Source organism: Thermobia domestica, chromosome 1, assembly GCF_964235325.1.
Source record: "Thermobia domestica chromosome 1, izTheDome1.hap1.1, whole genome shotgun sequence".
Classification (NCBI taxonomy): domain Eukaryota; kingdom Metazoa; phylum Arthropoda; class Insecta; order Zygentoma; family Lepismatidae; genus Thermobia; species Thermobia domestica.
Genome location: NC_137454.1, coordinates 177,512,583 through 177,527,354, shown reverse-complemented (window position 1 = coordinate 177,527,354; position 14,772 = coordinate 177,512,583). Strand labels below are relative to the sequence as shown.

General features: G+C 37.6%; 1 long non-coding RNA gene across 1 annotated transcript in view; it reads left to right on the top strand.

The window, feature by feature from the left end:
* The first annotated feature begins 12,479 nt into the window (after window positions 1–12,479).
* Window positions 12,480–14,772, top strand: part of LOC145666790 (uncharacterized) — an 89,387-nt gene continuing 87,094 nt past the window's right edge. Inside the window, exon 1 of the long non-coding RNA XR_014127820.1 lies at window positions 12,480–12,542. This is a non-coding gene — a long non-coding RNA (uncharacterized LOC145666790). The remainder of the gene's footprint in view (window positions 12,543–14,772) is intronic.

Below are 14,772 nucleotides of genomic sequence, written 5' to 3'. Positions count from 1 at the left end.
ATGATGCAGAATATTAATAGTTCTTTAAAAATAACACTTTCACCTAAGTAGATAGGCACGCTACGCTCCTGATACAGTATATGCATACACAAACACAACACACACACACACACACACACACACACACACACACACACACACACACATATATATATATATATATATATATATATATATATATATATATATATATATATATATATATATATATAATGTCACATTGTAGTATATGTTGTGCTTCTACGCATATTTTCATCCACAACGTGTTGTGTTGTCAGTGCCCTACGAATCCCCCATAATTACGGAACGGTTGTGATCAAGGGTTTATCCCACCTATGGATTTTCATGTTCACTAACATAAATCGATTTCCCTTAGTCTCGTTCCACATTTCGTGTGACACCAGGAAAAGTTCCCTTGCGAGTTAGGCAGGTTTATGATCTATTAAATTTTAATTATAATTTTAGAAGTTTCTCAAATATTTATACTAATAGTCTCACTTAGAGTATGTATATACAAAAATGGGTTACACAATCACCATTGAAGTCAAGCAATGCAGCATGTACCCACTACTAGAATAGATGCCCATTGCAAAAAACTTAAATGGTGATGGCCAAGCAAAAATAAAAGCGTACGTGAATGAATATGAAGATTTGGAAACTAAGCAAGGATAAAAAATATATCTTTGTACGATGAAGAAGCAAGACAAGACGCACCACTAAAGTGAAACAAATTAAGGGAAGAGAAGGACAATCATTGGAAAAGACAGAACAAATACAAAGTAAATGGAAACAGTACTTCCAAGAATTAATTAATACACAAAAAAGAGGAAATACAAAGAAAATTAAAATTTAAATGAAAATGAAATGAAATCTTTCAGTTTCACGTCCCACGATTATACCGTTTAGGCTAAGATAGACGAATGATTAAGGCAAACGAATGATGATGGAAGAATTGGTGGAATAATGATGTGGAAGGAAACGAGAGTATCCCGAAAAACCTCACGGATACGATGTTGTCCACCACATACATCAACGAAGATTGAACCAGAGACCCCATGCACCAGAGGTAAACACTCTACTACCGAGCAATCATGCCATCCTAAAAGCCAAATAAAGGAATGACTCGAAGTATCTTTAAATGTCGAAGTCTTAAGTAAATCATGGTGAAACAAGCTTTTTTGTTAAACATTCTACTATTAAGAATCCATTAACAGTCTATTATCATCAGCAACATTGTTGTAGAAGTAATCTAAAGAAAAGGAAGAACGTTTCTACTTGGTTTTAGTTCTACCAAAATTTTTATGACAGAGAATCAAGAAAGAACTGTAATGAGTCATAGCCGAATGCAGCAGAGAAGAATACGCAAGCGTTATGCCAAGAATCAGTAGAAAGAATATTATTTTTACTTGTAAAATGCCGATTTGAAGGAAAGTGAGGGAGAAAACACCAGATGCTAGACAAAGGCATATCGCTCCTCCGCTCAGTTCAAGGAGCTTTGGTCATCAACGTTAATCAGGAACCAAGAAGATTATTAAACTTCAAATCGTCGTGCACTTCGGGTTACTTTTAATTCTAACAGATCTTTATGTCCCTTATTTTCATACAGTACTAGCCAAAATGCCCGTTTCTCGCACGGACAGTACAGTTTGAAAGTGTAAGGATACAATCTCATACGATTCTCTATTTTTGACTTAAATTTTGAACCCCTTTAATCCTTTTACGAGAAGTATGGCTTAGAGGTATCGAGCATGGCCCCCGGTATAATTTTCTTACTTTTCCAGGGGTCAATACTTCTTGAAAACCACAGGAGAATATCGTGGATGAGTGAAGAAATGGCAGTACAATGATGCCAATATAAAGAACAAAAGGAGATACCCAGGGTTGTAAGAATTACAGGGGCACAAACTGAATATTCATTCCGAGATTAGAGAGGCTCATAATATTGTCATGATAGCACAAGAGAAGTTTAACTTTATACCATCCTTCGTTGGAAATCTTATCTTTCGTTTGAAGCCAACATTAAAGAAATTATTTTAGCAAATCTTTATTATAACTGCGTACTACATTTACAATTTGGACAATAATCAATTGCATCATAATTTATGGTATTTTGGATTTTTTTAACGTTTAATAATAGTATTTTCAAGTATGTTTGTTCACGTAGTAATTTTCCCGCCCCGAAAATTCCACTAAATCCAAACACCAACTTTGGTGGATCATTACTGAGGACCGAAGACCATCACAATATATTATAATATTCATTGATCATCATTCAAGTTTCATCGATCACTTAAAGTATATACATGGGTATTCGGAAACAACGCCAAAAATCTTTGATAAACTAATTCTCAAATGAAACCATGAAAAAGTAATCATAAACTAACATGGGCAGTGATGATTTCAGTAAGTGGTCCTATGGGGAATTTTTTACTCCGAAGACACGAAATTCCCACCATATATCCTATCATGCTTAATGTAGATTTCCAGTAATTTCGTGACACTACTTTTCACCCCAGTGTATTGAAATTACTTCCTGTAAAAAAAAAAAAAAAAAAAAAAAAAAAAAAAAATCAATGAACATTCGTGCTGTACAAATGCATCATTTCACAGCTATAGTCCACTGAAAACAGGTAGAAACAATGAAAACAAGGGGTTACAACTCGAGAATCCCTTTTATATCATTTCGACCAATATTCGGCCGGCTATAACATTCTGAGATGACTTATTCATGCATCCAAGTTGATATTATTTTAATGTTTTCGTATGTGAACTAATTCCTCAAATCATTTTGATATTATTTCCTAACACCCTGTATACTGCCCGTGTGATCAATATTTTTGGAAAGAAAATTGAAATCAATGAAGAAAAAGAAGTATTAGAGCATTAGAAGACTACCATATATATATATATATATATATATATATATATATATATATATATATATATATATATATATATATATACTTAACTCATACTGTAGGAAGATATTGTGCTTCTTTTTGTTTCGAAAGAAAATTTCCTCATGTTCTTGAAATTTTCTCATAAATCAAAAAGCATTTGGACTTTTTTAATCACAAAGTGAGGGGTAAAGTTTTTTCCCCTTTCTATAGATTTCTTAATTTACAAAAAAGAAAATATATAAAGTTTCTATAGGTACGTACATCTAATAAGCTCTTCTAACATAATCACTTCAATAGCTTCCTCTGTAGTCTGTTCGTTCCAGTTCGACTGCTTTCAAAAGAATTAAAGGGAGCCTTAGAAGTTCATCTATTGCTTCGTTTCTCGAACTTTGTGACCTAGAACTACTACAGAGCTATGAAAGAGAACCTAGAAGTCATCTTTCTCTCCCCTCATTCTTAAATAAAATTTTAAAAAGAGCGAAATGAAAAGACAGAAAACTTAATATTGAGCTCAGTTCCTTTTGCGTTCCTTCTTCTATTGCTTAAAAAAAATAAAAGATAATTAGAATTTAGAAGGCCACTTGACTAAATCTTAAACGTTTTAAAGATATTTTTTGTCACTTCCAGTAGTAAGATTGTGTAACTTTTGTTATCTGGCCTCAAGAGACGATACTCCTCTTTGTGAACACAAATGAGAACACGACTTTCGACCTCAACATTCAGCTGGAGAAGTCGATAACGCTCAAGGAGTTCTCAAACTTGGATTATAACACTTGAGGCATGGAATTATGCCAAACATATCTAAATGATGCTATTTTTTTTTCAAAATTATACCAGAATTTGTAACATTTTTTCCTTGCTAGTTCCCACTTATCTTCACTACTTTAATGAACTGTATTTATGTATTACAAAAAAAACAACATAAAGTTTCGCGGACGACAATCGGATTCTAAAATGTTATTAGCATATAACGGGGAAAATATAGAAAGATGAGTCATATCAATAGATACAAGGGATGGTCGGAAAAAGGTTACAAAGCTTATAACTTTTGTGTTATTCAATATGACAACACTTCGGTACATATAACAACAAAAAATTATTTGTAGACTAATAAAATGTGAGACTTGTTGCAAATTTGAAGACTTCGGACTCTGACTCTGTATACTCGAGAAGAGAACACTTAAAAGGATGACTTAACTGGAAAATTGGTAAAAAGTAGAAGTGAAGTCAGTGGTGCGATTCCTGTGGGTCAAAAACACTACACACGCTGACATTGATAGGTAGATTGTGAAGGTTGAAGAGGGCTCAATTTCAAGGCAATATGTACCAAAGTGCTGTCGTGCCTAGAAAGAAGAATGAACCAGTATTGTTAATGTTAACCCTGGAGACAGTAGTAGACCCAGTACCTCAACCATTAACGTAAACTCTGCTCATATGGATGAATGTACTGGTGTGGGCAGAAAATGATTATGCTCAATATCAGCTGAACTGAGACTACCATATGTTGTGCAGAACATTGTGATTAGTGTCCTTAAATAAAGTGTGCGCGAAATTGATGCCACGGGCACTGTCTAAAAACAATAAGACAACCAGAAATATCGCCGAATATTTTGCAACGTCACGCAACGGAGGGGAGTAATTTTCTTTACTAGATAGTGAGTGGTGATGAAACAATATTGCATCTTTTCACTTCAAGAAGGAAACAGGCATTCATGGAATGGAAGCACGCACTTGCTCTACGAGATAAGAAATTACAAATGGTTGCTTCATAAAGGAAGGTCTTGAGAACAGTATTCTAGGATGTATCTACAGTGCTGCTGATCGATTATTTGGAACAGGTAGAAATAATGAATGATGAAAGGTATTGTAGGACACTTCTGAAGGTGACAGATACAATCAGAAGTAAACGTCCTGATCTCCTCCGAAGTGGTGTGATTCTTCTGGATGATAATACGATCTCCATTCAACACAAAAACTGTTGAGTGTATTTACTGGAAAAGACTAGAACAACCACCTACTGCCTTGACCAGCTCCCAGTTGGTTTCACCTTTACCCTGCTCTAAAGTAGAACATGGCTACCTCACTGTGGCTACAAGACCTTGACGCGGATTTCTGTGCAACCAGTATGAAAAACCTCATCTACCGTTGTGACAAATGCTTGAACTAAAAAGTAATTACTCCGAGGACTAGTCCTGAGTGCCATCTACCATCAGTTGTGCTGATCTTCCAGCTATATAAGCTATAATAGACTTCATAACCTTTTTTATGATCATCCCTTGTAGATCTTGTGTGAAACAAAGTTTTGGGAGAATGTAAATCTTTACGTGTAGTTTTTTTTTTTTATCTAAAAATGGATACTGCACGATAATAGCCATGTCATTTGTTAAGGTGAAGCTGATACTAAAGTATATCTCATTAAACTTTACTTATGACACTGGTAAGACGATAACACACAGTACGATTAATAAGACATGGCTCAATACTATTATAAAGATAACCAAGAAACTTCTGTCGCTTTTTGTGGATGTCTGTGTCCAATTGGGCCTCATACCGTGAATTGAATGCGAATGGAGATAAGGCAAAGTTCAGTTCTTGGTCGGGTATATCTAACATGCTGTCTGGCCGTGACAGTTCAGTTACACCATAAATTTGCGTAAGGACAGAGTGAATATGGGATCTCCACAGAGCGTCATAAGGGCGTGTATGCTGTACGAGTTCAAATTGGGATCAAACGCCACTGCAGCGGGGAGGTAGATATGCCAGGCCTTTGGTGAGGGTCTCGTGACTACGGGGACAGTCCAGCAGTGGTTTAACGAGTTTCAGGACGGTGACGAAACACTCGAAGGCGCACCACGCACCGGAAGATCAACACGTGTATAAAATGAAATCTTCAGGCAGCAATTGAGGTGAACAGTGGCAAGACATGTGATAAACTGGGACTACAAAAATCAGTGAGGGAGGAGAAAACATTCGACAGCATCTCCATCAACTTTGGAAGCATTACAAGTTGGGTCGATGGGTCCTACATGATTTGACTCCAAGCCAGAAGGCAACATGAGGAGACACCTGTGTTTCTTTGCTGTCTCGTCTGAGGAAGGTTCCATTTCTGGACGGGGTGTTGACATGTGATCCTATACAAAGTGGGTCCTGTACGAAGCTCCATGGTGCCGTCATCATTGGTTAGCATCCTATGAACAGGTTCCAAAACAGCCGAAACAAGCACTGCACTAGAAAAAAATCTACCTGCGTGTTTGGTGGACTGGCAGCGTGCATCGGGAACTGCTAGCAGATGTCAGAGCATCAATACAACTGTGCACTCTTAGCAGTTGAGCCGTGTTCAAGAAGAACTCAAATCTCTGGAGCAATCACTTCTGAATCGCAAAGGATCCTCCTATTACAGGAAAACACTAAGCCCCACGTGGGTATGATGACCCGGGAGATCATTCTACGCCTTGGATGGGAAACACTATTGCATCCGCCATACTTCCCGGACATTGGACCGTCCGATTATCACCTGTTCCATTCCTTGGACAGTCACCTTAGAGGACACCAATTCAAATCCCTAGTAGAGGTGCAAAATGCACTTGATACATTCTTCGCGTCACGGTCTACCATGTTCTAGCGCGATGGAATCCATGTCCTTTCAGAAAGTTGGCAAAAGGTCGTCGATGCTGATTGGGCCTATTTTTGACCTTCCAGCTACGTCTTAGATGATATATCGGTGTTCGAAGTTGGTGGATGAAAAAGCGACAGAACTTTCTTGGTTATCTTTATAATTCTTAAACTTTAATTTTTCATATATATATAAATGAGTGTAATGATATTTGTTCTCGAACTCCTAGACCGCTGCGCTGATTTTGATTATTTTCGGTACATCAGAGTACTCCGGCCTAAATTAGGTTTTTAGCGCATTTTCAAAATGGAGGTAAAGGGTGAGAGATACATACACAATATGGTTAACGGATAGCGTCTCTTAGATCGCTACACCAAATTTGATTATTTTTGGTACATTAGTGGATCCTATCTAACTTTGGTGTTAGAACAGTTTCGGCAAGGGGAGGAGAAAGGGTGGAAGTGCGTGACATGTAAAAATAACCTTAAACGCCCGATATTATTGTCCAATCCATAGTTTTAGGGGTTGCTGAGATTAATAGTAACACTTCCGTAGCTGTTAAAGTCCAAGTTGGGACTCCATCGGTATGGAGTGGAGTGGGAAGAGAGTGACGTAAAAATAACCAAAAATTACTGATATTAGTATCTAATCCATGAGATGACTACAAACACTGCCGTTGTCGTTTTGTCATCCATGCGTATCCTAAGGGGAAGAAGTGGTTCAAATACTTTATACAAATCTGTTTCCCTGTGCGAAGAACGGGTATTTCTGCTAGTATATATGTAGACTGAAAATAAAAGCCATGCTAAATGCCAAAAATGGAAAAGTTCGGTTTAATGTCAAAGTATGGGCTATGCAAAGTAACACTACTCAGTTAAAATCGGGCTATTTAGTATTGTCTGTGGAAATAGTCCAACTAATCGTCAGAAGAATTCGCTTGAGTCTTTGTGCCACCAGTTCTGAAGTAAAATCTGGGATTTTTACTCAACATGTTCATTTTGGCACTTAGCACGGATTTTATAGTTAGTCCTCGTATGTGTATATATAAATGTATGTGCGAATGTAAATTCCAGTATAATTATAGATTGCCTGGAGTAATTTCAATCAAACTTGGTATACATATGACTTGCAATATAGGGGGAAAATACTGCGGGAGTAAGACACTTCTAGCATCCCAAGATAAGAAACAGACACTAGAAAGAACGCATTTATTACCTTTTAACGTCCTGTCCAGGTGATAACATCCATAATTCAATGAGAACGTCGTCTGCTGCAATAACAGCCATTACACCTGTCGGATACACCTGCAGGCAGTAATGAGATCCGTCTTAGGAATGTTTCCCATTCCATCTACAGCAACTGCCCTGAGAGCCATAAGGAGGTGTTGTCTGGATACTTATGGGAGTGCATCACAACGGTACTGCATATGTAATAGTTCATTGTTAAACCTCTGGGGTAACTCGGGTCCACATGCTGGGTGTGACATGGTCATGAAAATTATTGGACAGCCTTTCTTGGGTGCTATGGGCTGTATGGGATGAAGCGGAATCCTGCCGAAAAATATACGGCCTCCCACGGGCTACAGTAATGATTCAGAGCTTCACAATTGTGTTCAACACCTCGGTGTACTGGCTTGTGTTCTGGGATTTTATCGAAGGCATGGAGGATTCATGTCACTTTCACTGCTCACTTCCCCCAAAACCATCACTGAGATTCGGAATTTTCACTACTATCGAAATCTCCCCGTGACCTTTACAACCGCCACTGACAACTCTTGCGGTTCACTTTCTGGTCCTGGACAAAGTTTTTATCGTCGGAAAAAAGCCCGAGCTCCTCTGGATGTTTCATGGATGTTTTAGCTTGTTTAGATGCTTCGCTCTGATGCTCTTAGACAAGATCTGCCCTCTCCGTATCACGTACATCTTGTAATAAGGTTTCTCAGGTACCATACCTCGGATGGTGGCCTCAGTAAGCTACAGCCGTTTGGCTTGTGCCAGTATAGAATTCGTAGGATCCTTACCAACAAATTTCAGCATCCTGTTAATTCAGAGTGTAGGTAATGTGATTTCCTGTGAGAAACGATGGCCACACCAATCTTGACAGCTCCAAGTTTCCTCCGAACTTTGAAGACTACTGACCTGGCCATATTCAGGAATCAGCGATGTCTGAAATGGAATGGCTTGCTGCCAAGATAATAACAATACTCTTTATTTCCTGCGTTAGCTTAGGTTCTTTCATGTTTACCTGCAATAAATAAATAAATAAATAAATAAAAATAAAAATAAAAAAGATCTGTAACTGTGAAGTATAGAATACTGTGTCCCTATAATGTGTGTTCTCAAATATTTGCCGCACCTGGTACGTACGTCATGTCGCGAATAGACTAGGTATACTCTATAATTGAAGATAGTAAAATTAATTTTTAGCATAAAATACAGTTGACATTGAATATTATTTCGATTTAGATTAACCGTTCATTGTTCATGAAAACACAAGTAATATTTTATCTAAATTACTGCATCTCCAACAAAAAGCACATATCTTATATATAAAAGAGAACGTACAAAATCCTTTGTTCCCTCATCACGCTAATACGGCTGAACCAATTTCTTTTATTTTTGGGGGGTTATTAGGATTTGGACCCTAGATGGTTTTTATCATATCACTTTAATTTTTAATTACCAGTGTCTTGAGATAATTGACCATTCAAGTGTCCATAACGTACAAATCCTTTGTTAGTTCATCATAGGTAAAAATAAACGTATTTATATGCAACCCGCATGACCGTGTCACTCGGCGGGTTAACATAAATGACAGGCGATATACAGCGGAAAATAGCTTGAATCTTCTGTTTAAAATTTTTTAATTGATTTGCTTATTTTTACAGACACTTTTACAATATGCCAGCACGTAAGACCAGTAGATTAGGGCGAAGAACAAGAAAGGCTTCATACATGCGAGCATCTCGACAAATGCGAGACGGTATATTGCGTTCCGGGGTGACCGCAGCGAAGCGGGGCGGGTTAACATAAATGACAGGCGATATAATGTTAACATTTACTGCAATCTTCTATGGTTTTTATCATATCACTTGAAAGCGAAAAAGTAAAAATTATCTAAGTAACAAAGTTTATTGCGTTCCGGGGTGACCGCAGCGAAGCGGGGTGAACGCTGCTAGTTCTTTATATTTACCTAACTAAAGAATACCATCACTAAGAAACTCTCACAAATTGATCCGAAATTGGTGATTGGACAAATGACAAATTTTAATTTTTATATGTTACCCTTTTTCCCAATACAGAGTTACATTTTAAAATATTGTACGAAGGTGTATCAAAAAATGTAGAGAACTTGCCTCTAAGACCCAAAGCTATTTGAGTAGCTAATTAATTGTTTTGTATGTTCCAGGTATCAAGGTGAAGAAATTCTGACGGTAATTATAGTCTTCTTCGTCAATCCGTCTGGTACCTAGAGTCTGGTGCACCGACTGGAACATTACTCCAAGGAGGAGATGCGCGGTGTTATTTGTTTTTTTTATGGGAAAGGCACAAAAATCATCTGACATTCATCGAGAATTGGTGTTCTATGGAAAGATTGTTGTGTTGCAGACACACATATATATATGTGTTGCAACATATTCACAAGTGACATAAAGACTGTGACACGTGATGACAGAAGTGGTAGACCAGCAACGTCCATCACCGATGGGAATATGTGACAGTGATGCGATGATTCATGAAGATAGAAGTGTGAGATAGCATAACGTTGCAGATCCATTGCAAACCAAATTGCATTGGTTCAGTGAAAAGTATTGTCCATGATCAATTTGGCTTCAGGAAAATATGTGCTCGTTGGATGGCAAAACATCTTAGTGAGAGCGAAAATATCTTCGAATGGACATTTCACTGACCCCCCTTACACGATATGCCCATGAAGGAAACTCATTTCTTCATCGCATCATAACTGGCGATAAACTCCAATACCTCTATAAAGACATGAATCAAAATGGCAGAGTATGACATGGAAATATCCCTTGTCACCGTCGGTCAAGCTGTTCAAAACCACAAAGTCTGTAAAGAAAACAATAGCTACTGTGTTTTGGAACTTTCAGGGTGCTATACATATTGAATTTCTGGCGAAAGATACGAGCATTACTGCGGACACATAGTGCGAAATCATGGACAGGTTGAAAGCAGCCATACGTCAGGAACAAAAAGAGGCACTATGAGAGGGGGTGTTGTTATTGCACACGGCCACGGCCACGTACAGGCCAACGGCCCCACACCATGAGTTTCAACTAGCAAATTCTTGACTGTCCTCCGTATAGCCCTGATTTAACCCCTTTCAACTACCAGTTGTTTGGACCCCTAAAGAAACGCATACATTAGAAGAAGCACAACTGGCTACAGTTACTTGGTTAGGGAACCTGGAGCAACATTTCTTTGCAAAGCACATGCGAGGATTTGTTGTCACGTTGGAATGCATGTTTGGACCGCAATGGTTCCTATGTTGAATGTTACTATGATACCATGTGCCAAACATAGTTTCAGATATTTGTCTCTACACATTTTTCAGTAAATCGAAAATGTACCTCTGGCAGAAGTACTATCAGTTCCACCTGATTGCATGTTCAGACGGAAAATTCTATATTAGATGTAAGGAAGACTTTAATACAATGGTGTCCTCATTATAAAGAAAAACTTCTTTTTTCAACCCTTTGTTTGTCACTGTTGCTCTGAAGCAACATCGCATTCTATTGCATTATCCGCACGAATTATAACTTCGGTGATCATTTAATTGGCACTATTGCTTTTATACAATATTCATATACATGATTTGCGTGTCTCTTGTTTAGATATTTCTAATCTTCGTCAACAAGGGACAGTCAAATTTAGTGCTGTAGAAGCTCTATCTCCTACGTGCAGAGAAAGTTCTTTTTTTCATGTTTTTAAAAAAATTTTGCTCTGTAAGAAAATATCTCAACGAAACTGCTGCTAATTATTCAGAGTATTCTTATTATATTTGACTATAACAGGGCAATGCTGCTCAGTAGCAATACATAAGACCTATTTTGTGGCAATGTTGCTTTGAAATAAACATTCTGTATTTTGTTTAAAAAAATAAGGACAAAAATACTTTAAAATTATGAAATTATGATCTGGAAGACATGGTTCAACCAGAAAAGCAAACTAAATACTTTAATGTTTGTCAATTAAAGGGTGAAGTTAAAGAACTTTATAGCATACTTTTATAGTTATAATTTGTCTCTCACAATTTTAGTCCGTTACCTGGGATTAGTTTAGTTAAGGAACCACTTTTTATTTTTATTATAACTCTATTTTCTAATCATAATATTTTGAGAAAATACTATAAGTAATACCATAGCATTGGAAATGATATATCATTACCTCTATAACTAAGTAGGGGATTGAAACATTTCTGATACTACAGTATAGATAACAAACGTAAGCATTTTCCTCAGAGATAGGACTAAGTCCTTTGTTCAAAATATAAGTTCGTTATTCTCTCAAAAAGAAAAAGAAAAAAGAGATTTTTGGTAACTTCATACTATCCGAATGATCAGATTAAGATGCCGGAATCACTCCAAAGTAGCGGAGAGAACTTTGACCAAACGAAACTTATTTTAGGGATTGAAAAACTCACAATTCTTTTTCTTTTCCACAAGTCGTTTCGTCTGTATCTTTCGCTCCAGATATCTCTGAGATGACACGTTTCATAGCGGCAGCAGTGAAAAAAATCATTCAATAGTTATTTTTCAGATACTCTGCAATGTGGCTATTTTTCAAAAGAAACCAAAAAGGAAAACTAATAACTTTTAGTGTTTAAATAGTATAAAAATATCCTGGTTTAAACGCAAACAATGAAAATGCAACACTGCTTTTCATTTTATTCCACAAATGTTTCAGAGGCATCCATGGATACGTATATATTTCTTTTGATTCTTTGATTCTGACTACAACTAGGTAAGAGAAGGCGCTGAAAACACTTAAGTATTGGGGAGCTTTGCTGTAAGTTTTTATTCAACTTTTACTATTTACATTTCAATATTTTTGACAATTTTGTTATTTGTTACAATTTTAATATACTGCTATTCAATTTCAATATGTTTATGCGCCGCTTATCCTTCCTTATTACATTAACAGTGTGAAAAACAATTACTGTATAATTAAAACAGGCTAATTCGGCCATTTTGGCACGAGCCATCTTAATACATAATATAATTTCAAACAATTTTCATTTAAACCAACATTAACGAAACAGTCCACAGGGCTCTAAAGGCCGTGACTTCCTTTATACAAATCTCCCGTAAGGGAGGTAACTGGAACTGGAACTGGACTCCAACTAGTGTGCATATTGGGTTCAAACGATTAAAATTATAACACACCTCCGTTAAATATAATGGCTCCATCATTCAATGTGACAGCCCTAAGATATCATGAATTGTAGCATACAATATGCTATTACATGCAAGCTAGTGCTCTCAACGGGTCGGGTTGGGGTGTACCGAATTGACTGACCCGATCTGACCCGATTGACCCGACCAGACAACCCGACCCGAGTAGCCTGACCCGACAACCCGACCCGACCCGTAAGCCGACCCGAGCTGACCCGACCCATTTGAGAGCACTACGTCACGACACTGGGTGAACGTCAAAATGCACTCCCATTGGGAATTAAACCCGGACCACGTGTACCGAAGTCTTACACGTTAACCATTAGCTAGATCAAGCGGGGGATTTGTATATGCATCTTAGGGAATATTTGGCACTTTTGAGGTTTGGTTATTTCTTTTTATAACTGATACCAATGTCCGACGTGGGAGAAATTTATTTATTTTTTCTTGCTTTAGTTCTATGTGACGAAAGTTTTCTTCAAGGTCAGTGTTCTCACCTGCTCGGAAGGCAGTAGAAAGAGTCTCTTGGCGGAGACAAAAGGAAATCGTTTAACTACAATGATAGGGGTTGAGGAAACTGGAGAACACCTGTGATTTTTCCCAATCCTTCAACTTTCATTCCAAAATAGTTTCTTATGATTCCGGGACCCGCGCTACTTTGATTTTTCTTTCTGGTAATTGAAACGTATTTTACAGTATATATAGTTGCAAGTAAAAAGATACACAATATGAATTTCGTAATTTAAAATTTAAAAATACAGTATGATAATTAATTTTAAAGTACTAATTTTATTTCATCACTTTCAGCCCAACAAATGAAATTCAAACAATTCGCACCCTGGGTCTTGGTCATCAATACTGCGTCTTATTCTTTGTCTTGCATAGTCAAGTCTTGGTGATCTTCCATGCTATACAAGAGCCAAGAATGCTAGTCTCATCGGTACAAATGAAGACCAAGTGTGATTTTGATTATGGTCTTTCATACTATACGGAAAGCAAGAAAATATGATCATCGCTACTTGGTGATCACCAAAACAAGGCCAAGAGCTAGATTACTATGCACTTCGTCTTGCATATCCAATCTTTATCTTGTTCTTGGGCTTGGTGAAATGAGATGGAATATTCAGTTTAAGGTCCCTCGATTTTGCACCGAGGCTAAGGGATATGGTGACCATGAGAAATGAATGAAATGGTGGAATGAAGAAAGTGGGAGGAAACAGGAGAACTCCGAGAAAACCCAGTACACGGCGTTTCTCCACCACAAAGCCCACTTAGCACAAGCTGGGATCGAACCATGGACACCACGCACCAGAGATGAATTCTCTACCACTGAGCCACCGCGGCCCCGCTTGGAATTCGTCGTCCATATCCAATCTTTCTTTTGGCCTTGCTTAAACAACTTCTAGTTTTGTTCTAAATCCAGACTCCATATTGGCGTAGATATTAATATTACAGTCGATTGGTAAAATCAATCTTCCACATTTAAAAATCAAAGTATACACAAGTACAAAATAAGTATTTACCATGAAACACTAGCTGCAAGTGTTCAAAATAGATTTATGGTTTCTATAAAATCAATTGAAAATTGCTATTTTTAATTAGGCAGCTAGTGAAAAACAGCAGCTTTCGACTCCAGCCGAGTTTAAGCTCAACCTAAACTTAGTTGACCAAAGCGAACTGACCTGAATGACCCGACCCGAGCTGACCCGGTAACCCGACCCGACAACCCGACCCGAGTAGCCTGACCCTACAACCCGATCCGAGCTGACCCGACTGACCCAACCCGACCCTTTTGAGAGCACTACGTGCAACGGTTAATGTATTCTGTCGTCTCAACGTGATAA